This window comes from Coenobita brevimanus, chromosome 97 (genome assembly GCF_032717465.1).
Source record: "Coenobita brevimanus isolate Jiangsu-jjx chromosome 97, ASM3271746v2, whole genome shotgun sequence".
In the NCBI taxonomy this organism is placed as follows: domain Eukaryota; kingdom Metazoa; phylum Arthropoda; class Malacostraca; order Decapoda; family Coenobitidae; genus Coenobita; species Coenobita brevimanus.
This window is the reverse complement of record NC_137050.1, coordinates 36,067,219-36,093,832: the sequence shown is the minus strand read 5'-3', so window position 1 is coordinate 36,093,832 and position 26,614 is coordinate 36,067,219.

Sequence of the window (26,614 nt, the reverse complement as noted above, 5' to 3'; positions counted from 1 at the left end):
CACACCACATCACATGCTGCACATATTTCTTCTGTAAATATCCTGCGCACACCTTCCACGTCCCCCATCTGCTCCAATTCATATTTGCCCAATCGGTCCTCCACTTCTCTCTTATACTCTGCCTTTTTCTTATCCTCTTGTAACCTTTCCACTCTCCTTACAAATACTCCTTCTTCCCGTCCTTCCCTTCTTCTATTTCTCCATCCTAAATGGACCTTGATTCTGGCCACCACCAAGTATTGGTCAGAAAGTCCACTCCCCCAACCTCTATAAGCTCCATTACACATTTTCGTATCCTTTCACCCACAGACACATAATCAATCATTGCCTTCCTTTCATTCAGTTCACCACCCACCCTTCTCATCACTCGCCATATATACTTGTGGATCATTTTGTGCCTGAAGAGGGTATTGGCTATCACCAACCCCCTCCCAGCACAAATGTCTACTTACGCACTGCAATTTTCATCTATCACAGCAGGCACACCCCACTCACCAACTATTCCATCCACCTTCACATTCCCTACTTTACCATTCATATCACCGATCAAAAACACTCTCTTATTCCTTCCAAACTTTTCCATGCACACTTCCACATTTGTCCAGAACACTTCTCTCACTCTGCTTGCACGATCTTACGTTGGCGCATACACACACACAATCGCCCACATTTGTATTCCAACTTTCAATCTTACCCACACAATCCTTGACCCAACTGATTCATACTCTCTTATATATATATATATATATATATATATATATATATATATATATATATATATATATATATATATTTATTTATACATTTATTCATTTATCAATTTACTTATTTATATTCTGCAATTTTAGGTGATTGCTGCGAAGAATGCTTCTCTTTAATTCAGGCTAAGCACTTCGCAAATCTCCTCGAATATTTATATATTGTTACATAGCCTATGATTTCATCATCCTTTGTATAATTCTAACGTACAGTATGCTGCATGTTTGATCACGATTCGCCTCATGGCTTCCATAGTGACCAGGCTTGCATGTTCTACTTCACTCCCCCTTCTCCCCTTATAGTAGAGTAAGTCGTTCTTTCTGTTGTTCAGAGCAGGACTATCAACTCTTCCTCCCCTGTGCCTTCATTTCCGCGTCCTTCTTGCAAGTTGAATCAAGCTCTGCCGGACCCTATATAATGAGCTCAGTCTCTGCATTAATTGCCACTTAGATCTACTCCTCATTTTATTCACAACTCTGTCCTCCCCTATACAGATATTATTATTTTTGTGAGTGCTCAGGAAGTCTCCAACCATCTAGCTGCTGTATAATTTGAATATAAGTGTTGTTACCATTTTTCTTGTACTGTATGGCCTAAGGCGTTGATTCGTAGGCCTGGTAAGGTTTTTGTGATTCATGTGGAGTTTTTGATGTCAGTCATTAATAATAATATTTTGTATCTGTAATAATATATCTTGCATTAGCTGAGCATTATCCGGTTTTCTCATTTTATCAGGGTTGACTTAGATAAATTTACTCTTGCTAATTTCGTGTTAATAGAGGCTATTGCAGTTAACCATATATTTAACCCTCTTTTGCCATTACATTATCCTTATGAGTCCTGAATGTTTAGTTGTTAGTTTGAGCATTAAACTTTAACTTGTAATTTCACCTAACTCTTTTGTTTTGAACCTGGAACTTTGCGGGACAGTAGTGATTTTAGTATTCTCACTTGAAGTGTTCATTATCTCTCTCTGTTACGTAACATATATTTGGCGACCTCTTATCAGGATATTCAGGATATTATCATAAGGATATTGCTTGATATTTTGTGACTGTGATATATTCATGATGTCTACTATTACTACTCTTGATGAAGCCAAAGATTTTTTGTCAAATGTGCAAAGAGTGTGTGATGTAGAAAACAGAACAAAGAATGAACTTAAGCTTGTTGCTCAACAATTGGGAATTGCTGTTCACTCTCATCATTCTAAAGATCAAATTGTTGGCATGATTAATAAAAGCTTGTTTGATGTAACTCCTCCAGATGAGCAAACGCAGATTGAAATAAAGTTACAGCTAGCCCTGCGAGAGGCTCGTGCTAAGGAGGCTGAGTTTCAGGCACATGCTAAGGAGGCTGAGTCTCAGGCTCGTATTCAGGAGGCACAGGCACAGGCTGAGTCTCAGGCTCGTATTCAGGAGGCATAGGCACAGGCTGAGTCTCAGGCTCGTATTCAGGAGGCACAGGCACAGGCTGAGTCTCAGGCTCGTATTCAGGAGGCACAGGCACAGGCTCAGGCACAAATTGAACTTGCTAGGATTCAGGCAGACCATGAGTATCGCATGAAACAAGGTGGAACTGGATCATCTAACTCTGACGATTTTGATGTGGCCAAAAATGTTAAACTTGTCCCTCCTTTTAATGAATCTGATTTAACAAAGTATTTTCAGATGTTTGAGAGGGTAGCTACAGGCTTTAATTGGCCCAAAAAGTATTGGCCAGTACTCCTTCAGAGTGTTCTCACCGGTAAGGCTCAAGTAACTTATGCATCTTTGCCTCAGGATCAATCTGATAATTATGATGTAGTTAAGAGCTTGATTCTTAAGGCCTATGAGCTTGTTCCTGAAGCCTATAGAGTAAAATTTAGGACAACTTATAAGCAAGATAAGCAATCCCATGTTGAGTATGCAAAAATCAAAGAAGATCTGTTAGAGCAGTGGTTAAATTCTAAGAATGTAAACTCTGATTTTAATAAATTTAAGCAGATGATTTTGCTGGAGGACTTCAAAAGGTGTACTAATAAAGATGTAAGCCAATAACTTGATGAGAAAAGAGAAGATAATTTGTCTGATGCTGCAGTTTTAGCTGATGAATGTGTTCTCACTCACAAGAGATATTCTAAAGAAAAAAGGAAAGCTGGGAGTAAGTACGTTGCCTCTACTTAGAGTACAGGTAACAGGAAAGAGAATAAAGATGATGTTTCTCAGGAAGTAAAAACCAGCTTCACCTTTAGATTTCAGAAAAGTAAATGTACATATTGTAGTAAGCTTGGTCATACTACGGAGAAATGTTTCAGGAGACAGCGTGATGCAAACAAAAAGGAGTCTTTAAATATTCAGTCAATTGGTCTAGTGTCCACCCTTGAGAGTTCCCAGAATTCTTTACCCAAGTTTACTGAACCTGCTTTGAGGGATAAATTAAATTCTCATGATGAAGCTCCTCTTTTGAGCAGTATCGTGGGTGACACTCTCAAGAGTTCATGTGCTAATTTCCTGTCTGATGGTTTTGTCAGTCCTTTGGACAGTAATGACAGGAAATCAGTTAAAATATATCGTGATACAGGTGCTTGCCAATCCCTTATGCTGACCAGTGTTCTAGGCTCTAATGTTAATTCCTCTGATGAAACTGTAATCTTACAAGGTGTAAGGAATAATTACTTCTCTGTCCCTCTGTGCAGAGTGAATTTAGAGTCTGGTTTTGTTAATGGTTCCGTTATGGTTAGGTTGGTTGAGACACTCCCAATGTCAGGTGTAACTTTCTTACTTGGAAATGATATTGGTGGAAGTCAAGTGTGTCCAGCTCCTCAGTTGTCTAGTGAACCAGTGACTGCGACCCAGGATTGTGATGTCCCTGATGTGTTCTCTGTATGTGCTGTCACTAGGGCTAAGTCTAAAGTTACTGGTGACTTAGAGGATAATGATGATGATGATGTTATCCTAGCTGACACTTTTCTTGCTAATTTGGATCACTCACCAGATGAGGCAGTACCACGTAGTGTTGATAATTTGTCTCTTCAAGAGTTGGTTGAGTTGCAGGTTGCTGACCCTGAGTTGAAAGGTCTAGCTAACTCTGCTTGCAGTGAGGAAGAGTCAGCTGGTGCTTCTACTTGTTATTATATAAAATCAGGAGTACTTATGAGAAAGTGGAGACCCCCAACGCATCAGCCGACTGTGAATGGGAGGTTGTACATCAAGTTGTCATCCCTCGTGTTTGTAGGCAGGATATTATTAGAGTGGCTCATGATTCCAGTTTGGCAGGACACCTTGGAGTGAGGAAGACTGTGGCATGCATTTTGAAACACTTCTACTGCCCAGGTATCTTCAGAGATGATTCCTGGTATTGTAAGTCTTGTCACACCTGTCAAGTTGTGGAGAAGTGTAATCAGACCGAAAAGGTTGCACCTCTAGTTCCCATTCCTCCTTTTGAGGCGCCATTCACCTGTGTGTTGGTGGATATTGTGGGCCCTCTTCCTAAGACTTCTTCAGGATTTTCTTATGTGTTGACCCTGATTGATATGGCTACTCGTTATCCTGAAGCCATTCCACTTAGAAATATCTCAGCAAAGAACGTGGTTAAGGAAATGCTAGGGTTCTTCACAAAGTTTGGTCTGCCCAAGGAGGTACAGTCAGACCGGGGAAGTAATTTCATGTCAAATGTTTTCAAGCAGTCTCTGAAAGAGTTGGGCATCACCCAGATCACGTCTTCAGCTTACCATCCCCAGACCCAAGGAGCGTTGGAGAGATATCATCAAACACTCAAATCGATGCTCAAGAAATACTGTTTGGAACATCAGAAAGATTGGGATAAAGGTCTTCCATTTGTTGTATTTGCTGCAAGAGAATCTCCAAATGAATCACTGGGCTTCTCACCCTTTGAACTACTGTTTGGCCATGAAGTAAGAGGACCCCTTAAGCTACTCAAGGAATGCTGGCTGTCGGAGGAAGATGATGTCAACCTGCTGGGGTATGTGATGAAGATCAAAGAACGGCTGTCCACTGCTTTACAGCTGGTGAGAGAGAATTTAGGAGCTGCTCAGGAGAAGATGAAGACTTGGTATGATAAGAAGTCCAGGTTACGCCACTTTCAGCCAGGAGATCAGGTTTTGATTCCCTATTTCATAAGAAGAAACTCAGTGATGTCAACCATGTCATCGCCACATCAGATCGTAGAAAGAACAAGCAACTTTGTCACATCAACATGCTAAAGTTATATCACAGGCGGGACGAAAATAACCCAGTCTGCACTGTAGCTGTTCCACCCAAGTCTGCAAGTGAAGTTCTCCCATGCAGAGTGAGCCTGAGTGATAGTTTGGGGAAGAATCCTGATATTCTGAATGATCTCCAGACTAAGCTTTCTCATCTAGCTCCTGAGGAAAGGCAGGAGTTTTCGGCATTACTGCAGGAGTACCCGCAAGTGTTCCGTTCCACTCCAGGAAGAACCACTGTTTCGATGCATGATGTCGATGTTGGAGACGCAAAGCCAATTAAACTGCCTCCTTACCGTGTGAACCCAGTGAAAGTTCCTCTCATCCAGAAGGAGCTTAGCTACCTGTTGGACCACAAGATGATTGAGCCCTGTCTGAGCGAGTGGAGTTCTCCTGTCACTCCAGTCCCTAAGCCAGGTGGGTCACAGCGGCTTTGCGTCGACTACAGATGTGTTAATCAGTTAACCAAAACAGACACTTACCCTCTCCCTCGCGTGGAAGATTGCATAGACAAGATCGGAAAGGATAGGTACATAAGTAAGTCTGATTTGTTAAAGGGATACTGGCAAGTACCTATGACTGAACGTGCTAGGGAGATCTCATGTTTTGTAACACTAGGAAAGACTTTTTCATGTTCTGTAATGCCATATGGTATGAAGAATGCACCAGCCACTTTTCAGAAGCTCATGAATGTTGTAACAGAGGGTTTGGCAGGGTGTGATGTTTATATTGATGATGTATTAATCTTCAGTGACAACTGGAAAGATTACCTATGCCATGTCAGTAAATTTCTTGAGCGTTTGGTTCAGGCTAATCTTGTAGCTAATTTATCAAAGTGTGAGTTTGGTCAAGCTAAAGTTCAGTACCTTGGGTACGTAATTGGTGATGGACACGTTGCACCACCAGGAGCTAAGGTTCAGGTTATAAGTGATCTTCCCAGACCTAAAAGTAGGAAAGAGCTACAAAGATTTTTGGGAATGGTAGGTTATTACAGGAGATTTGTTCTTAACTTTTCAATTCTTGTATCACCACTTACAGACCTACTGAAAAAGGGAGTTAAATTTGTCTGGATCGATAACTGTGAATCCTCTTTCAGTAAACTAAAAGCTATCCTATTAAGTCAGCCAGTGCTCGATACTCCAAATTTTGCTAAGCCTTTTAAGATGGCTGTTGACGCAAGTGATACAGGAGCTGGGGCTGTTTTGCTGCAAGAGGATGATCAGGGTATTGAACACCCTGTATCTTATTACAGTAAGAAGTTCACTCCACCTCAAAAGAACTACTCAACTATTGAGAAAGAGCTTTTGACCTTGATTTTGGGTTTACAGCATTTTTCATTTTATTTGTGTTCTGGTTTTGACCCCATAGTCATTTATACTGATCATAACCCACTGAAATTCCTTAGTAAGTTTAAAGATAAAAATCAGAGATTGACAAGATGGAGTCTACTTCTTCAGGAGTATTCATTAGACATACAACATGTCAAGGGGAAAGAAAATGTTATTGCAGATTGCTTATCTAGACTTTAGACAGATTGTTTTAGAGTAATAAGAAATTTCCTTTGTAAATTTCTTTTTCTTTGTGGGGAGGTGTTACATAGCCTATGATTTCATCATCCTTTGTATAATTTTAACGTACAGTATGCTGCATGTTTGATCACGATTCGCTTCGTGGCTTCCATAGTGACCAGGCTTGCGTGTTCTACCTCACTCCCCCTTCTCCCCTTATAGTAGAGTAAGTCGTTCTTTCTGTTGTTCAGAGCAGGACTGTCAACTCTTCCTCCCCTGTGCCTTCATTTCCGCGTCCTTCTTGCAAGTTGAATCAAGCTCTGCCGGCCCCTATATAATGAGCTCAGTCTCTGCATTAATTGCCACTTAGATCTACTCCTCATTTTGTTCACAACTCTGTCCTCCCCTGTACAGTTATTATTATTTTTGTGAGTGCTCAGGAAGTCTTCAACCATCTAGCTGCTGTATAATTTGAGTATAAGTGTTGTTACCATTTTTCTTGTACTGTATGGCCTAAGGCGTTGATTCGTAGGCCTGGTAAGGTTTTTGTGATTCATGTGGAGTTTTTGATGTCAGCCATTATTAATAATATTTTGTATCTGTAATAATATATCTTGCATTAACTGAGCATTATCCGGTTTTCTCATTTTATCAGGGCTGACTTAGATAAATTTACTCTTGCTAATTTCGTGTTAATAGAGGCTATTGCAGTTAACCATATATTTAACCTGTTTTTGCCATTACATTATCGCTATGAGTCCTGAATGTTTAGTTGTTAGTTTGAGCATTAAACTTTAACTTGTAATTTTACCTAACTCTTTTGTTTTGAACCTGGAACTTTGCGGGACAGTAGTGATTTTAGTATTCTCACTTGAAGTGTTCATTATCTCTCTCTGTTCCGTAACAATATATATGGGTATTTGAAGGAGGGGTATTAATCTTGGTGCACAACTCTTACCCTCCCTAAAATTTGTGATTTTTCGTTGATAATATTCCATTGAAAATCAGCGTTCGCCCTAACCACCACCATACTCATCAATATTAAATGCACGTGCAGTGGGATGGTTACACTAACATTTCGGGGAAGATCGTTACACTAACATTTCGGGGAAATTGCATTTTGGTGGATCACCCTAATCATCTGGCAATGTGTTGCCCCCATTCACGGAAAAAGAAAAAAAAAAAGTCCCTAAAAAGGTTTATTCTCCAATCATCACGTTAATACTAACAGTATATGCGGAGCCTACCTTTCACAGCTAGTGTGTGTGTATATATATATATATATATATATATATATATATATATATATATATATATATATATATATATATATATATATGTGTGTGTGTGTGTCAAGTACATAGTGTGTGTGTGTGTGTGTGTGTGTGTGTGTGTGTGTGTGTGTGTGTGTGTTTGTACGATCTACGAAAAAACTGTGTCCCGTCGCCAGAGGATTATCTTGTCACATAGGTTTAGAGGAGGCCAACACGACAGAGTCGAAAAGTTAGAGTTTCTGAGAGAGAGAGAGAGAGAGAGAGAGAGAGAGAGAGTAATGTATGTATCTATCTATCTATTGCCAGACGCCTTAATCCCACCACAAACAAATCACCCCCATGACGCCCTGTCAACCACCATTTCACTGCTCTCCACTCCATTCCTCCATCTCATCCTCGGCCGCCCCCTCCTTCCCCCTTTCCATCTCACTTACATACACTCTCCTTGTAATTTTCTCGCTCTCCATCCTCTCCACATGGCCAAACCACCTCACTATTTCTCCTAATGCTTTTTATCACATCCACATCCACACCTCAGCTCTCTTTCACTTCCTCATTTGTCAGTCTGTCGCTCCATGTAACTCAACATGCTCTTCTCAAATATCCCATTTCCACTGCTCTCACTCCTGACTTGCGTCCTTCTAACAAGGTCCAAGCTTTGCTTCCATACGTTAGGGTTGGTATCACAATACTCTCATGCAACGACTTTTTTGCTTCCATGCTCACTTTCCTATTTCTCATCACTGCTCAAAGAACCAGCAACCTTTCTGCCCTGTTGCACCCTTTCAAGCACTTCATCATCCAAACTTCCATCCTTACTTATCACACTACCCAAATACTTAAATACACTCACATTTTCCATTTCCTCATCATCCACCCTCATTGTATGTTCAGTGACTTCATTGCTCTCGAAGACCACAACTTTACTCTTCCTTACATTCACCTTTAAATTCCGTTTCTTACACACTTTCCCAGACTCAATCACCAAGTCCTGTAGTTTCCATTCATCTTCACTGAAGAGTACAGTATCATCTGCATACAACAGTACAGAAGGTTTCCAAACGCTGCCCTCTCTCATTAGGGTTGCTTCAACATTCACTGCCCTACCTTGTATCTCTTTTATATCCCCATTCATATACAGATTGAACAATGATGGAAACATGACACATCCCTGTTTCAATCCAACATTCAGATAGAGAAATGCTCTCAGTTCACCATCCATAAGTGCTGCAGCCTTAACATTCTCATACATACTCTTAACAGCAATTAACAGCTTCCCATTTACTCCATATATTTTTAACACTTTCCCCGGCCAACCTTCTGTAACTTGCAATACTTTGGTGATAGAAACTCCGTGTACAAACAGCTAGATAAGGAGTTTATTACGAGCTCACAGTAAAATAAAATGTAACTTGCAATACTTCGGTGATAGAAACTCCGTGTACAAACAGCTAGATAAGGAGTTTATTACGAGCTCACAATAAAATAGTCTGCCCGTCTTGGCTGCCTGCTATGAACTGATGCAATAACGCCTTTGCCCAGGCGTGGGGCCCTGGGAAAGCGTGCAAGGTCAGCAAGTTTAGTGGGGGCATGTATGCATTGGTGGGGGACATATATACATCGGGGGGTAGACATATTGTGGAGGGGGTACACTTCCATAACTTTTTATCCCCATTCCCGGCCGGAGGTGAGTTTCCAAAGAAGTGAAGATTTGTTGCCTGTATTCACCAAAATGTTGTGCCACGTATTTGAGCCATGAAAAATCACTCCAACAGATGACGCACAAGTGTGTAATCAGCCAAGAATCAGTTGTCCAACAAATGATGCGTTGGTACACTATCGGCCCGGAATAGTGTTAATATCTTTCACAATCCTGGTCTACCCATTCTGTCAAATGCATTTTCTGAATCCATGAAGGCCGCATACAACATCTTTCCCTTTTCTAGAAACACTTGCGCTATAAACCTAATGATGAAAATCTGATCTACACAACCTCTCCCCTTCCTAAAACTTCCCTGTTCTTTTCCAACTAATTTCTCTGTTATTTCCCTAACTCTTTCAATAAGTATCCTACCATATACTTTTCCAATTTTACTAAGAAGGTAAATGCCCCTATATTTACCACACTTCTTTTTCCCCTTTTCCTTTGTACAAGGGAATAATTATATCTGACTTACAATCCTCAGGGACAGTATCTTCCTCCTAGGCCAATCTGCACATCTTCCATATCCATTCTGTTACTAACTTTCCCCCGTGCTTCACCATTTCACCACACACTCCATGCGTTCCTGGGGCTTTCCTCATTTTGTCATTCTTCATTGCTTCAGCTACTTCCATCCTATTGATCTCTTCCTCCCTTCTCAACCCCCTCCTTTTTCCAGCCATACCCCAACCACACAGACTTTCATTACTTTCAATCTTTATATTTAACAATTCCTTAAAGTGTTGTCTTCATCTGCTCATTTCTACTCCCTTCTCTATCAATCTACCATTTTTATCTTGCACTCCCCTACTAACTTCTTCATCACCCTGTCTTACTCTTTTTACCTCCTTCCAGAACATTTCCTTACATTCCCTCTGCTTTACACTGAAATTCCTTTGATATCCTTCATCCACTGTCTTCATACTCTGTCTTACTTATCTTTTCACCTCGCTCTTCCACTTTACATACCGTATTACTCTCTCCGTCTCTCACCTTCCTCCATGCCTCTGTTTCCCATCTGCTCACTATATGCTTGCTTCTTATGTTCCACAGCTTGTCTCACCTCTTCATTCCATCATGCTGTTCCTTGCACCCCCTTTTATTTTCTCTTCACCCCACACACACCACCTCACATGCTGCACAGATTTCTTCTGTGAATGTCATGCACACACCTTCCACCTTCCCCATCTGCTCCAAATCATATTTACCCAATCTCTCCACAGCTTGTCTCTTATACTCTGCCTCTTTTCCGTCCTCTTGCTACCTTTCTACCCTCCTTGTACGCACTGCTTTCTCCTGTCCTTCACTCCTTTTGTTCATCACCACTACCAAGTGGTGGTCAGAAAGTTCACTTCCCCAACCTCTGTATACTCTTGCATCCATTACATACCTTTTCATTCTCACATCCACACACACATAACCAGTCACTGCCTGCATTCATTCAGTTCACCACCCACCCTTCTCATCCCTTGCCATGTACTGTATACCTGTGGATCATTTTATGCGTAAAGAGGTACTGGCTATCTCCACACCCCTCACAGCATAAATGTCCGCTAGAGCACTGGCATTCTTCTCCACTTCTGCAGGCACACCGCACTCACCAACTATTCCATCCACCTTCACATTCCTTACTTACTTTTCCATTCATATCTCCACTCAAATACACTCTCATTCCTCTTAAACTATTCCAGTCATGCTTCCACATTTGCTCAGAACTCTTCTTTCACTCTGCTCGCACGATCCCGCGTTGGCACGTACACACACATACACACACTCTCACAAATTTGTATTCCTACTTCCAATCTTACACACACAATCAATAAACCAACTGATCCATACCCTCAAACATTCTCCTTCCGTCTCTTGCGCACAATTCATACACCCTCTTTTGCCCTCTCATTCTCACCTACTCCTGCGCATATACCCTATCCATACTCACACTCTCACCTTGTGTGTAATCCTTGCATACAAAGTCGTGTAGACTGCGTATGACATTGCATACTACTGTAGACCATGTGGGGAGATTTCTGTCTCTGAGGGTTCAGATAAAAGGTGATGACACTTAAACAAATAAAACTTACTATACTTACAAAATCTCTGCACGGCACATCTCACAATTAGGTTCTTTTATATAATAAACAGGAATACAGTGGGATACTCCTAACCTTATGAGAATCACTTACAAACTTCCTCAGACAAGACCAGACACTTCTGCTAACAGAGTACTAAACGGCAAGTTACATTTACTAAGCTGCTGTGAATGAGTTAACTACAAATCCTTAACTTACGGCTCATTGTTTTGGAGTAATTTTCATATTACCTCACTAAACTAAGAGAGAGACTTGAAGGAGGCGGGAGGTGAGAGTAATGGTAGTTCTTCCACCTCTAGCCACTCTTTCTATATCCCAGTACCTATGGTCCCATTCCTCCACTGACCTATCTGACAGCAGCACTATATCTGTTTCCAATCAACCCCTAAAGGGGGCAGTCATGACAGGTCATTCTACTAGGACCAGCTACTGCATTCTATGGGGACGGTCCTGATCATTTGGGATTGGCTCTGCCTCGTTTCCCTCCTCGTAATCTGACAAGGGTTGATCCTTTTCATTGCTGATACAGCGTGCTCTGAATTAGGTCAAAGCTGAGTTGATACAGGGGTCAGGTGAGATAAGCTGTGGTTATGATCACCATGCACACGGCTGATTCCCCAGAAAAGAACTTCACATGGTCTCAGACAGAGACATCTCAAGGTTTCGGCTTCACAGTCAATTTCCAGATTCGTGGCCGGGTAGCAGCAAGTAAAACCTCCATTTCTGAAGAAAGAAATTTACGATGGGAAATTTCTGTACATATCACCAGGATACTGCGTAAACAAACAGTCTGCCAAAACATTCTTTTCCTTCTTGATTTGGTGGACTTCCAGGGCATAGTCTCTGAGGAATGAAGCCCAGCAGGTGAACCAGTGGTTCTAATCTCTAAATTTTGCTACGAAGCGAAGGGGTTTGTGATGTGTATACAAAGTAACAGAAGTTGAACATGAATCAGCATACACTAAGAAATGTTGCAGGGCAAGAATGAATGCAAGGAGTTCCTTTTCAAATGGAGTGATTGTTCTGAGCAACATTGAATTTCTTGCTTAAGTAACAAACATGAAGTTCAACACCATGACAACTATATTGTAACAGGGATGCTCCAGCACTGACAACATTAGCATCAACAGCTGATTTAAAAGGCTTACTGAAATTTGGAGTCTGTAGAATTAGTTGACTACAGAGAATCATCTTAGCTCATGAAAATGCCGTTTCATATTCTTCCTTCCACTCAAATTTATCTCCTTCTTTAACAAATATGAGGTGGGCTACGTCAGAGAAATTTACAACATATCTCAACGTTGGCATTGGGCAGACTTGCTTAACCCAGTTCTTCTACAGTATGTAGCCTGCGTACTGAATATGAGCCTTTACACAGCTACATTTCTCTAGGTTGATTACTAAGTTAGCAGATGACAGTCTTTGCAGCAAGGTAGGCTGGATCTGGTGTTCTTCCCAGGAGTTACGGTAGTGAACATACCGAAATTCTCAGTGTATGAAGTCCAATCAATCTGGTGATACACCCAGAATAAATTGCAATAGTAATGAAACCTGTTTTTTCTTCATTCGTTTTCATGAAGGACCAACATGTTAAAACTCAACCCAAAGCAAACATATGGAACACTGTGAAATTTGTGGTTCAATTATTATGTCATTTTTACCAAAGTTTAGGAGAAAATTAGAGGTATGGTTCCTATACTATTTCATAACATTACCAGGGAACATCTCGTCCTTTCTGGTCTCATTTGATGCTTTTTACAACTTTTTTTTTTTTTTTTTTTTTTTTTATGTGACCGACTCTGGGCATAGGCTTGACAGCCTGCTTTCAAGGCCCAGTAGTCCTCCTACGTATCGCACACCTCTACATGTCACCACTTCGGCGCTAACACCCACCGTCCATATTGAATACATGATAGGGCTGTCTCATTCAGGACTGGTGTATTGGTAAAATATAAAATTTTGATTAGAACACAGGTCAAGATATCCTAAAAAAAAAAAAAAATAAAAAAAAAAAAAAATAATAATAAAACACGAAAATCGAGTTCTAATTCTAAGCGTAATTTGTTCAAGTGGCACATGCCAAGGCCAGATACCGTATATAACGACCAAATGAACAATATAATACATACTGTATACATATACATTCATATGCAGTTAATCATGATCTGCTGTCTACATCTTACATTGTGCAATTGCTTCAGTGAGTGCCCTTACACTCTCCACGGGCCAGTGAGCATTCTAACCCAAATTTTCGGCATCCATAGCACTGGTCATACAACCCAATTTACAGTTGCAATGAATGGCCTCCAGAAGATACACTGGGGAAGGTTGCATGTCCGTGGTCATAGATGCCATCTGTCCATTCTGAATTAACCATTCCCAGTCTTCAGCGAGCAGAGTTGGCCCTCCACAGCTGCACTTGTTGATACACTCGTAGACTATGGTATTTGGCAGTGGCAGAAGAAGGCAGAACTTGGGGTTGTACACACATCGTGATGGAGGACACCTTTTGATGGAAGACCTGCAATCTGAGGCTGTATGGAGTCTCTCCAGGTTTGCCTCGATAGAGAGGGACAAGTGCATGTTCTCCAGCTGTCACAACATCATGCTGTGTGGCACTGGAACTGTAGAATACAGCAGCTTGCTGACAAAAGTGGTCACTAGACTGGGTCTTCTTCAGGGCGCTTGGCTTGCCGATGCCATACAAATGTGATGTGATGTTGCAACCCAGGATGGCATGCATAAAAACAAGTCTACCAGCAACATGTTTCCCCGCAGCCTTCTGCAGCAGTTGAATGTCCCAGTACCGTGGTGGCTTGAGGGCACTTGTCGGTTGTGTGCCAAACTGCACAAGAATACGAGCAGATCAGTATCTTCTCCAACAACAAACTGTGTCATGGTCTTGTGCCATTTGAATCGCAGTCTGGACGATTAGCACATCAGGGTCTGATTTAGCATGGAAAAAATGATTACTACTATGTTCGAATTCAGCAGCCAGTAGATTTATAAATTTCTGCTTGTTGGCACTGTTGTATATGAATTTATCCTTGGGGATAGTACAAATCATGTCACTAGTAAAAAATACTTCTTGGCCTGGCTTGCCCTTTTGTGTGTTGTATTTCGTTCCTGGCCCAGATGTGTGCTCATCAAAGACAGTGGCCACCTGTCCATAATTGTTCTTCACATGCCTGACATGATTTTGCATATATCCATAAAGGTTTGGCCATGTGGACCAATTTCCCACGGTAAATTGTGAAGAAGTGCACCACCATCAAGTACATATTAAACTCCACTTCAAAGTTTTTTACCTTCATTTGGCGAGAGATTCCATAATACATTGGCCAGAGAAGCTCTGTCGGCCTCCAACAAGAATTGCTTATTATGGAATAGAGCTGGTGGGCATGTGCAGAGTTCATACCGAAACACATGCTCCTGTTCGTCGCTGTTGATGCCTGCAGTAATAAGTCGCTGAAGGAGCAACTGTGAGTTAATTTCAACAGAAGAGGAACCAATGCACACTACAGACTTCTTGGCCATGGTAACTATCTGCTCCTTCTTCTTGAACACATGATCCAAGATATTTCTCATGCTACTGATGATTTTCTCACCATTACACTTTGCAGTGTCTGCTGTGACATCAGATTCAGCACACACGCCAGAGTCAACGCAGATCATATTAGTGTCATGTACTATTGCGGCCAGGAGTTCTTAGCCACCCTCGTCCAGCCAACCCGTGTATGTGGCAGCGTCGCAGTCACTAGCACAGAAGTTGCCTTCGAATCATTTCTGTCGAAAAATATCCCTTCAGCTTTGGGCTTGTACTAATGGCTAAAGCAATAGTAATATTTACTTTGAAGGTTTTATTCTGATAACACGAATATACCATACTGATTATTTTAATAACCTGTTTCTCGTATAGAGCCAAGCAAGTGACAAATATGTATATTTGGTTCCACTCCACGACTTCCTGTAGGTTTGAACCAGCGAACACAGAGTGAACAAGCTCGAAACATTCATTTGTTAACTGGAGAGAGAGAGAGAGAGAGAGAGAGTAGCGGGTGCTTGTGAATTTTAGAGGAATGAGGTGGAGAAATGAGGTGCTCAACACAGTTAAACAGAGATTTTTCCTTTCGTTTCGGTTGGCTTTATATGCCTAAATGACTAAATGAAGGTAAATTATGAAATATAATGACTGGATGACGAAGTGGTAATAGGGTCTGGCTAATGGTTGTTTGGTGCAAGGTGTGCAGTGGTAAGCCTAATTCCAGGCAACGGTCGCTGTTAAAAGTTGGATGTTTTAACTCCCATTTATTGTAAATATTTCCATGTATGTTTACAGTACATGTATGCCCCAGTGGACCTATTTTCACCCCATGAATATTTTTATCAATGGACATTTTCACCCCTCGGAGCACAATCCCCCATGGACTTATTTTCCTTAATGACTTTTTTTTTTTTTTTCAAAGACGCCAACTTTTCTACGTAACCTATTTTCCCACGAACTAATTTTCCTCATTGATGTATTTTCTCCCCACCGGACCAATTTTTCCGTCGACCTTGAATCTCTCCATGGATACAGGTTTTCACAATGAACCTATTTTCCTCGTAAACTTGTTATCCGGCGTGGTTATATCACCCACTGATGCGTGCAGTTGAAACATAGACCTCTTAACCAACAGACGTATTGCACTATGGAACTGTGGTAACCCACTATATATATATATATATATATATATATATATATATATATATATATATATATATATATATACCTACTTCAGCATGATTCCAGAATAATATCCCCTGTGGACCGATTTTCCGCACACTGATCTCTTCCCAATTCGGACATTAACTCAAATCACCTAATCCCAGTGGCCTGTTTTTCCCACAATCCGTCCATCCACCTACACACCCACCCTTCACCGCACATAAACACAACCTTACTCAATACAGAATGTCTCAAAAGTAGGACGACACAGACCCGTCTCTTGCCTTGTCCCACCACCCACCCCACTTAAACAATGCACGAACCTCACTCCACCCCACTTAACCAGCCCAACAACCCTTTCCCTCCCTCTCTCCCACCCACTCCACCTAATCCGCCTGTGAAACAACCAGTCTACACTAACCAATCCACCCACCCAGTCACCAACCGACCAACCCGCATACCATGCTCCACAAGTCAGATGACTTGCAATTCAACACACACACACACACACACACACACACACACACAGAGGCGGGGTGGATTTCCTTAAACGAAAGATGAGTCTCACCACTTAACTCAGTCTGTCGGTAAAATATAGTACCGGGTACTCTTTACAGGGAGTTTGCCAGGCCGTAGATACGGGGCTTCATTCCGGCTACATACACATGATTTTATGCGATATGAGTAAATATAGTGCTTGAGCTAACCAGGGAATTTTTCCTTTGACTGATGACGAAAGAGTTTATTTATCCCAGGATAACGTCTCGTCGGACAAAATGAAAGATGAGTTTTATTCTGGGTAACGCCAGTTGACTTTGTCAAATAATTTGGCAGGCCGCGTAACTTTTGTTAAATGCCTTATGTTCGCATTTTTTTCTCTCTCTGGTGATTGTCACCTGGAGATTTTTTGCAAACTCATGAGTATTTTTCTCATTAACTGGATCTCTCTCTCTCTGGACAGAGAGGCAAATTACTTTCTTAAGCACAGCTTTTTGTTAAATCAACAGCATTTATCTCCTAATTCATTATTCCAACGAAAGCAATCCTAAATATATATATATATATATATATATATATATATATATATATATATATATATATATATATATAAATATATATAAGCAACGTTGGGTCTGGTTAGTACTTGGATGGGTGACCGCCTGGGAACACCAGATGCTGTTGGCATCCCTACCTGTCAAGTGGGGTTGGTGGAGGATTAGTGCCCCTCCTTGTAAAACAATTAACTCTAAGCCCTTGGCCACCCCGTTTGGGATACATGGCGTCTGGCAATGAATGAATGAATGAAATATATATATATATATATATATATATATATATATATATATATATATATATATATATATATATATATATATATATATATCACCAAGCAAGGCAAGTTCTAGTGACTGATGGAAGAAATATTCACACTGTGGCCAGTTTTCAATGGAGCACAGGAATCCAGGGTTTCTTATCCCTTGCATTTCCCTGCGCCAGTCTGCCTCCACCTCATTATTCCAAAATTCACAGGCGCCCACCATATGCTCTCTCTCTCTCTCTCTCTCTCTCTCTCTCTCTCTCTCTCTCTCTCTCTCTCTCTCTCTCTCTCTCTCTCTCTCTCTCTCTCTCTCTCTCCAGTTAACAAATGAATGTTTCGAACTTGTTCACTCTGTGTTCGCTGGTTCAAACCTACAGGAAGTCGTGGAGTGGAACCAAATATACATATTTGTCACTTGCTTGGCTCTATACGAGAAACAGGTTATTAAAATAATCAGTATGGTATATTCGTGTTATCAGAATAAACCCTTCAAAGTAAATATTACTATTGCTTTAGCCATTAGTACAAGCCCAAAGCTGAAGGGATATTTTTCAACAGAAATGCATCGAAGGCAACTTCTGTGCTCGTGACTGCGACGCTGCCACATACACGGGTTGGCTGGACGAGGGTGGCTAAGAACTCCTGGCCGCAATAGTACAAAGGGGGACCTTGTAGACAGGAAGGAGAGAAGCTTCGTTGTGTCACTCATATCCCTTTCTTGACGTGCCTTGGACATATCCTTGTGCTGGTCACTTGTGCTGAAGGTTACTGAGGTGAGTTCTTGCAAGGCATGGTTGATTTCCACACATTGTGGGCTTGACTACAGCCACATCAGCCGCTGAGTCTCATCCATGCCATGTCCTCATATGAGGCCTGCAGTGGATTTGAGACTTCTCATCAGAACCTTTTCAATATACAGATCTGTGAACAACCCTACCCAAAACCTGGCTGAACATCGCACCCCATGGAGTCCATCTTTGAAAATCTTCTCTGTGGATATAGGCTACATGCACTGTAAATAAATAGAGACAGATTTTGTGTGGAGGTTATGCACAGCAGCTGCCATGTACGGAAGCATTTCCCGCAAAATCTGCGGATTAAGTTTCCAGTTAGCTGTTCGTTCTGACCGCATGAAACGGTGCATGATACTGACCATGTCAATATACCGCAGCTACAAATATTATTATATTTGTTTCTCTGCAGATCCCACCACCAGCTGCAATCCAGAAAGTCCACGTGACATGAAGTGATTTCTTTTCAAAAGTTAAGGAAGTTACCAGAATAATGTATCAATATTTTTTAAGTAGATAAGTACAGGTATGTCATAAGTAGACAGAAGACGCCTATTATGGCCACCCATGTGATTTTAGGGGAAATATTATTGTGGTTTTTATAAAGAACGTTACCTCAGTCAGACGTAAAAAGCAATATGTATTTGATTTTGGCTGATTTTGGATATGTAATACCACATAAGATTTCCAAACTATTGGTATATGTTTCATTACTATTGCAAATTTTTTTTGGGGGGGCAAATCTGAGCATAGATTGACTGGCCTAATGTGACACATTCCTTGGTATCACTAATAAGTTTGTTCATTAGCGTCTGGAACGTACCTGGAGCATTTTCATACCATATGGCTTGACTCCGCATTTGTAAGTATGACCACCAGCCACAAAACAAGAAAATTTCTTGGATCCTTTGCGTAAGTGGAACTTTTCGATATCCATTCAGCAAATCAATTTTGGTAAGGAACTTTGTACTGCCTATATTGTCACTGAGTTTATCTACTCTAGGAAGTGGGGAGGTGTCACTCTTAGTGAGGAAACTAACCCAACAGTAACTTTTGCAAAAATGGTAGGACCCACCGGATTTTGGAACAGAAATGACCGAGGAGCTCCGCTCACTCTGGCATAGCTCAATCAGTCCTTGCTGCATGAAGGTCAGCCCTGGCTGGTTAATGGGCTGCTTATGCGAACTCACACAGAATGAGACTACTTCACAGGACGGGCATCTCCAACATCTACATTGTGCTGTATTGTATCGTCAGCCCAGGGGTGTTCTGGAAAACGTCAGGATACTTCCCTAGAAAGATAGTCAGGTCAGCATATTGTTCAGCTGTTAAGTGAGAGAGTTTATCGGTTCACTCCGTTGACGACTCCTTGTTTTCTCTCCAACTGGCAATCTGGTCCAACATCAAGGGACCAAGGGACAGCCTTACTCATTCATCTCGGCAGCTGACACCACATTTACAGCACTAGGGGTTCCTGCGTCCTCTCGTTCGTGGTACTCCTTCAGCATATTGACATGGCACAACCTTTGCACCTTCCTCCAGTCTGAAGTCCTAATAAAATAATTAACATCATTTATCCTCTTCACCACTACATACAGTAGTGGCCAAAGAAACTTGCCTGTAATGGCTGCCCAACAAACAGGAGCAATACTAGCACTTTATCTCCTGGGTGAAACACTTCGTCCCTAGCCTGCATCCTTTTATCGTACCAATTCTTCAACTACTTTTGAGAGGACTCCAAATTCGCCTTAGCTATTCCTAAACTTTTGGCTAGTCTTTCTTTGAAATTTGACACATAGGTTAGCAAATTAACATGCCAGCCCTGAACCACTGCGTGTTAAGCATCTTTAATGGACTTCTCACATCGTGACCACAAATCAACTCAAATGGGGAGGAGCCTAAGGATTCATTTGGCATCTCTTTTGTTGCAAACAACAGGAAGAGAAGAATTTTGGCCCAATCCTTTTCATGAACTATACAGTATTTCTTTAACACTTGTTTGAGAATGAGATGATCTCTCTCTAGTGCTCCCTGCCCCTAAGGATGGTAGGCTGAGGAGGTGAAATGGAAGATCCCTACTCTTTGAGGGTTTTTGGAAGACCAAACCTTGTGAAAAACCCATCCCCTTTAATACTGTTTTAGTTGAAAGGTTTCTCAAGAGGATGGCTTCATGAAACCAAGATGCCATATCCAACATAATCAGAGTATACTGGTGGCCTGATCAGGTCTTCGGCAGAGTGCCAACAACATCTACAATGACTCTAGTGAAAGAGACATCAGTGCTAGAAAGAGGAACCAATGGCACTACAGGAGTAGGTTTGTTACTCATACCAACTAGCTGACAGATATGACCTTCAATACCATGAGATGTCTTGATGAATTCCAGGCCAGTAGAAGCGTTTCCGGATGCGAGACAGTCTTCTTCACCCCCAAGTGTCCTGCCAAAGTAGAATCATGAGCAGTTGATATAATCTCTTCCCTCCATACCATTTGGAGCTACCATTTGATGTACATTTTCCTACTCATCATTGCGAACAGCGTGGGATGTTCTCCACGTATGCATCAATACACCATTCACTCTTAGGTAGAAACACTCATACAACTCAGCCTTACATTCTTTCTCACTCACCACAGAATTAACTAAAGCTGCGGTCTTTGGATCAGATGTCTCCATCTCAGCCAAATCTAGACCTGCACTACTCTTTGGGGAGCCCAGAACTTCAGTCAACTGTGCAAAGAAGGTATCAGCAAGAGAAATGTCATTTGGTACTTTAGTATCAATATTATCACAACCAAGATAGGATTTTGCCGCCATGGCTCTAGTTATAGCAGATGCAGGGAACAGTGTAGGGAATTCTACCTCCAATTTTTTTTGTCCTCTCCTCACTTATAGGATTCTTTGATGCACAGGGAACTGCACTCACTTGTCCGCCTGCTACTTCATTACCCTAAAGGAAAGTGACCTCTTTAACAAGTAACTGGTTCACAATGCCCATTACTTATTGAACTTATGACTAATTCAGATTGGAGTTTCACCACAGCCAATGGGACATACTCAGCTGTTCTCCATAATAAAACGCATTCATCAGGTTCAGTTACATCTGTTATTCTGTTCAACGTAAGAGACTGCCAAGCATCTGTGTCTCAGAGTACAGTGACTTCCTTTAACCCGAGGCATCTCAACGACGTATGGATACATCACCACATTTTGTCACGATGACACCTGACGATGTATCCATACGTTTTGCAATTGCGAGGTCCGTCATTTGCACATTTTCCAAGTTTCACGGGTGATATTTGGTGGGCATATGTGGGAGACCTTCCTCTACCCAACGCCAGGTGGGGATAATGCCTGGCCCCACCTGACCCCCTTCCCCCCCACAAGCCATTTACTCAGCAACTCACCTGTTAGCAATGACCTGGCCAGTAAAGACATGTCACACCACGGTCTCTCCAATGATGTAATTCAAGGCAAAAGTGATTCCTTAGGTGGAGGACAAAGGAAGAAATAAGCCAGAGGAAGAAACAAGCAGAAGTGATGAGGCGGTAATATCGTAAAAGAAGGTGCCATATGTTGATGTTTTTGGTGAGTGAACAATGCTTATATTGCCTATATTATTGTCTCAGAACCAATGTACTCTTGTACTACATAAAAATTCTTACCAAATAAATAAATATCTAACCAGTTATGAATGGTTTGAAATAGCTACCCCTCCCATAGAAAAATTTTTCTCTCGAGCATGACCTGAGAGAATATGGTAACAAGGTAAAGGTACTCTTATTTCTACTGTATTTCTAAACTCAACTGAGCACTTTCTCTCTGAATTTTCGATGTTTCTCATAAAAAGCGGAGGTTTTAGCCAAAATGAAAACTTTTCGAAAATCTGTCGGGACTGGGGGGGATCATTGGTGAAAAATCTGCCAGGACGCAGCAGGTTAAATTTTCACCATCAACTGAAATCAGTCCTTCAGAAATGACTCTAGCAAACAATGTGTCTTGGGGTAATTACGTTGCTTGATGTTTAAGGGAGGATGCTCTGATGGAGTCTTATTGCCATCTTTAGTTCCTGACAACTGCACTATCCCAATCTCACCAATGTCCAATTATAACTCTACAGGATTCTGAGTATCAACAAGTGATTGCTCCTTCTGGCTTCAGACTAACTAATCACCTGCTGAGGATATGTCTGACTTCCATTTAGCCTATCTGCTTCTAGTTGTTCACAGTCAATACTAGCAATCTCCCAAGTATTTAAGAGAGCAATATATTTAGCACTATGATGGCCTCTCATCTTCTTCCGGCTTTCTTCCTGTACATACTCTTCCTATTACAAAACTGACAAAACTTGGAACTTCTCCTATTCTTTTTAGTGGGACTAACATGCACTGGGGTTACAGTTTTTCCAGTAGAATCATCTATTTTCATATTAACTGGTTTACAAAAAGAAGGGTTGACAGAATCTAACTGGCCCACACTCCTATGGCTACCAAATAAAAGTGACAAAATCATGTTTGTGGATTATACTACAATTATCTGCCACAACAGCTGTCTCAGCCAATTTATTCACCCCTTTCTCACCTAGATGAGTGGCAACATCCTTGGCAGTATTCCTAGTGAAGTTCCCGAAGATCAAAGGTTCTTTCAAATTAGTAAAACCCTCGTTAATTTTCTTAGGTTGCAGCCAGTGTTCAAATAAATGTTGAAGTACTCTAACATATTTCACATGGGTCTTATCTTTTTTAATAGGTGGTTCTAAACTTAAGCCTGTATGCTTCTGGTAAAGGTTCATACGCCCCAAGAATTGAATTCTTTACCACCTCATAATCATCACACTGGTCAGTAAATAAGGCAATATAGGCCTCCTGTGCCTTACTTTAGTTACATTTTGCAGTAATATTGACAAGGAATCCTTATGCCAAGAAAGATGACCTGCCACCTTCTCAAACATCTGAAAGCATTTGGTGACAGCTGCCCACCAAAAGGAGGTACTAACTTTATTCTCTTGGCAATATCAAACTTCACTAACTGAGGGGCCACAAGAAGTAGGCCAACCTGCCTTAATCTGTATTCATGATCTAGTGCAAGTAGTTTCTCCCATACTTGGATTCATCTCATTTGCAACTGAATTTTGGCTAATTCTGTTTGTGCACTGACACTAGTATTTAACACGTAAGCATTTACATTCTGAGCAGTATCATTGTCAATAGGCAGCTTTCGTTCCAAAAGCTTGGGATTCTGATCAGTATCATCACTGTGAACAGGTTCTTGTTAAAGTAGATCATGATCAGTTTTGATCAGCTTCAACCCTAATCATAGTTTCCTGAAACAGGCTAAGTAAATTTGGCTTATCTTGCTGAGAATTTTCACTCTTAAGACTCGGGAAGCCAGCTTAAGCACAGATTTAGCAGGACTTTCCACCTCAGATTACTTAGGCTCAGCTCGTAAAAATGCTCTTACATCATCAAGAGTAGTCAGCACCATGATTATATTTTAGGAATAACAGTTAGGTCTTGCATTAGAGAGCGGGAGAGAAAAGGAATGAGAGTTTGCTGCCAGACGGGTGTTACACGCCCACGCCCACAGTAGTGGTGGAAGGATGCAAGCATACAGTTCAGATGAGTTGAAGTAGTGACAGAAAAAAGCTGAAGATGCAACAGTGCGGTAAAGGGACAGGTTGAAGGGAACCAGTAAAAGGAGGGAAGTTAATGAGATTAAAAGACTTTGACTCCACCTTATGAAGAGCTGTATGTGGGGAGCCTCCTCAAACATGAGAGTTGTACTCTACACAAGGGCGAATACAACCCGTGCATAAAGTCAACAACTGTTCAAGGATAAAGAAGAAACGGAGTCGGCTTAGCACACCTAATCACTAGTAAGCATATTTTACAGCAGAGGTTATATGATCTTTCCAAGATAAATTCCGAGAGCATGAAACCCCACATATGTTCAATGATGATGCAGAAATGTGTTGGGTATTGTTAAAAATTAAAAGATATTCCTGTAGTACTTTTTGATGGGTCAAACGATGCAGGAACTTAGTTTTTGATGCATTAAAAGCAAGTTATTTTTTTTACCCCATTCACATATGTAAGCCAAGTCAGACATTAAGTGTGGCATAGCCTCCTCCTTTGTTTGTTGAAGTAAATGCCAAGATAGATGCTGCAGGAGGCGGATGGAAAAGTAAAGGATGGAGTCATCAGCATACGAATGAGCAGAGTTAGATGTACAGCATGAATGGTCACTGATGAACAGAAGGGAGATAGTTGGCGATAGGACAGAGCCCTGAAGAACACCACTACTGGTAGCCCTCAGAGAAGTACAGTGGCCGTCAACAAGGGCAGCTATAGAACGACCAGAAAGAAAGCTTGAGATGAAGGTATAGATAAGAAGACAGAAACCGTAAGAGGGCAGTTGGAAAATTAAAGATTTATACCAGATTCGATCGAAATCCTTTAAGATGTCAAGCACAATGGCAAAGCTTTCGCCAAAATCCTGCTGGGAGGATGACCAGGAGTCTGAAAGGAATGTGAGAAGATCGCCAGCAAAGCGTCCCTGGTGGAACCTATACTGACATTGGAAAGAAGGCTATGATACGAAATGTGGTTTATTTATTTATTTTTTTTTTTTGTCAAAAACTGATTCAAAAACTTAAGAAACACTGGATGTTAAAGCAATTGGGCAATAGAGGGCTGGGAATGGCCACCCTTTTTGGGGACATGCTAAATGAGTGCAAACTTCCAGCAAGAAAGAGAGGCACAAGTTGGCTGACAAAGGCTTACCTAGGCAGGGTGTAAGCAGAGAACTTCGGTTCTTGAGGACAACAGGGGGCATCCCATCAGGCCCATAGACCTTGTTAATACTGAGGCCAGTGATGGCAGAAAACACAACTGAAAATATTTTGTTGTCAGCCATGAGGAAGTCGGAGAGGGGAAGCGATGGAGGAATGGCATCGAAATCATCTAACGTGGAAATTGAGGAGAAAGTCTGAGCAAAGAGCTTTGCGTTATCAGTAGAAGAAACAGCTACAGAGTCATCAGAGCAGAAAAGAGAAGGGAAGGATGGAGAAGTAAAGTTGTCAGAAAGGTTTTTGGCAAGATGCAATAAGGAATGGGAAGAATTTGAGTTGGAGAGTTCAGAGCATTTTGTACAAATGAAATTATTTTTAGCAGAGCAAAGGACACAGCATGATTCTGGGCAGAGACAGAGACGAGATTCAAGTGTGGGTTGGCTCCAGTACATTTTAAAGGCTCTCTCCTTGCTGTGGACAGCATTAGAACAAGCGTGATGACTATTACCATATCTGTTCAGAAAGTATCCGACCTCAGGCTCTAAAAAATATATATAGCTAACCTGTCGAGCTAAGACGCTAATCCTCCTCAAAGTATGCCCCTTCTGACTTGACACATATAGCCCAGCATTCTTTCCACTGCCTGAAGTAGTCTTCAAAGTTGGTTTTCGGTATCTCCTGCAGGTGCTTCGTCGCATTCATCATGATCTCTTCTGTTGTCTTAAATCGGGAACACTACAGCAGAGTTTTGAGCTTGAGGAATAACCAGAAGTCGCATGGAGCCATGTCTTGTGAATGTGGAGCCTGCAGACCTCCTGGATATTGTGCATGGCCAAAAATTCCCGAGTCAGTTGAGAAGAGTGGGCAGAGGGATTGTCATGGTGCACCTTCCAACTTGCGGCTGGTCTCTTCTGATGAACTGCATCACGAAAATGATGAATAACGTAGAGGTAGTAATATTTGTTGACAGTCTGACCTGGTGTGTATTCGTGATGCACAACACCATGGTAGTCAAAAAAAAAAAATGTCAACATGCGAGTGCATTTCACTTTGCTGCAACCCTGCATGCTCCCACTGGGATGACTGTGCTTTGGGTCCTGGATCATACCCATATGCCCAAGTCTCATCAATGTGATAAGTCTTCAAAAGGTCTGAATTGCGATTCTCACACTCTAACATGTCTTGAGTAACAACCATTCGAGAGAAGAGATCATGACAAATGTATCGAAGCACCTGCAGGAGATACCCAGAACTGACTTTGAGTAATGTTTCAGGCAATGGAAAAAACACTGCACAATGTGTATCAAGGCAGAAGGAGCCTCCTGTGAGGGAGATTAGTGTCCTAACTCAACAGGTAAGCTATTTATTTTTTTAGAGTCTAAGGTCGGATACTTTCTGAACAGAACTCATAAATCAAGTTTTTTTTTTTTTTTTTTTTTTTTTTTTTTTTTTGCGTTAGTCACAGGGTAAGC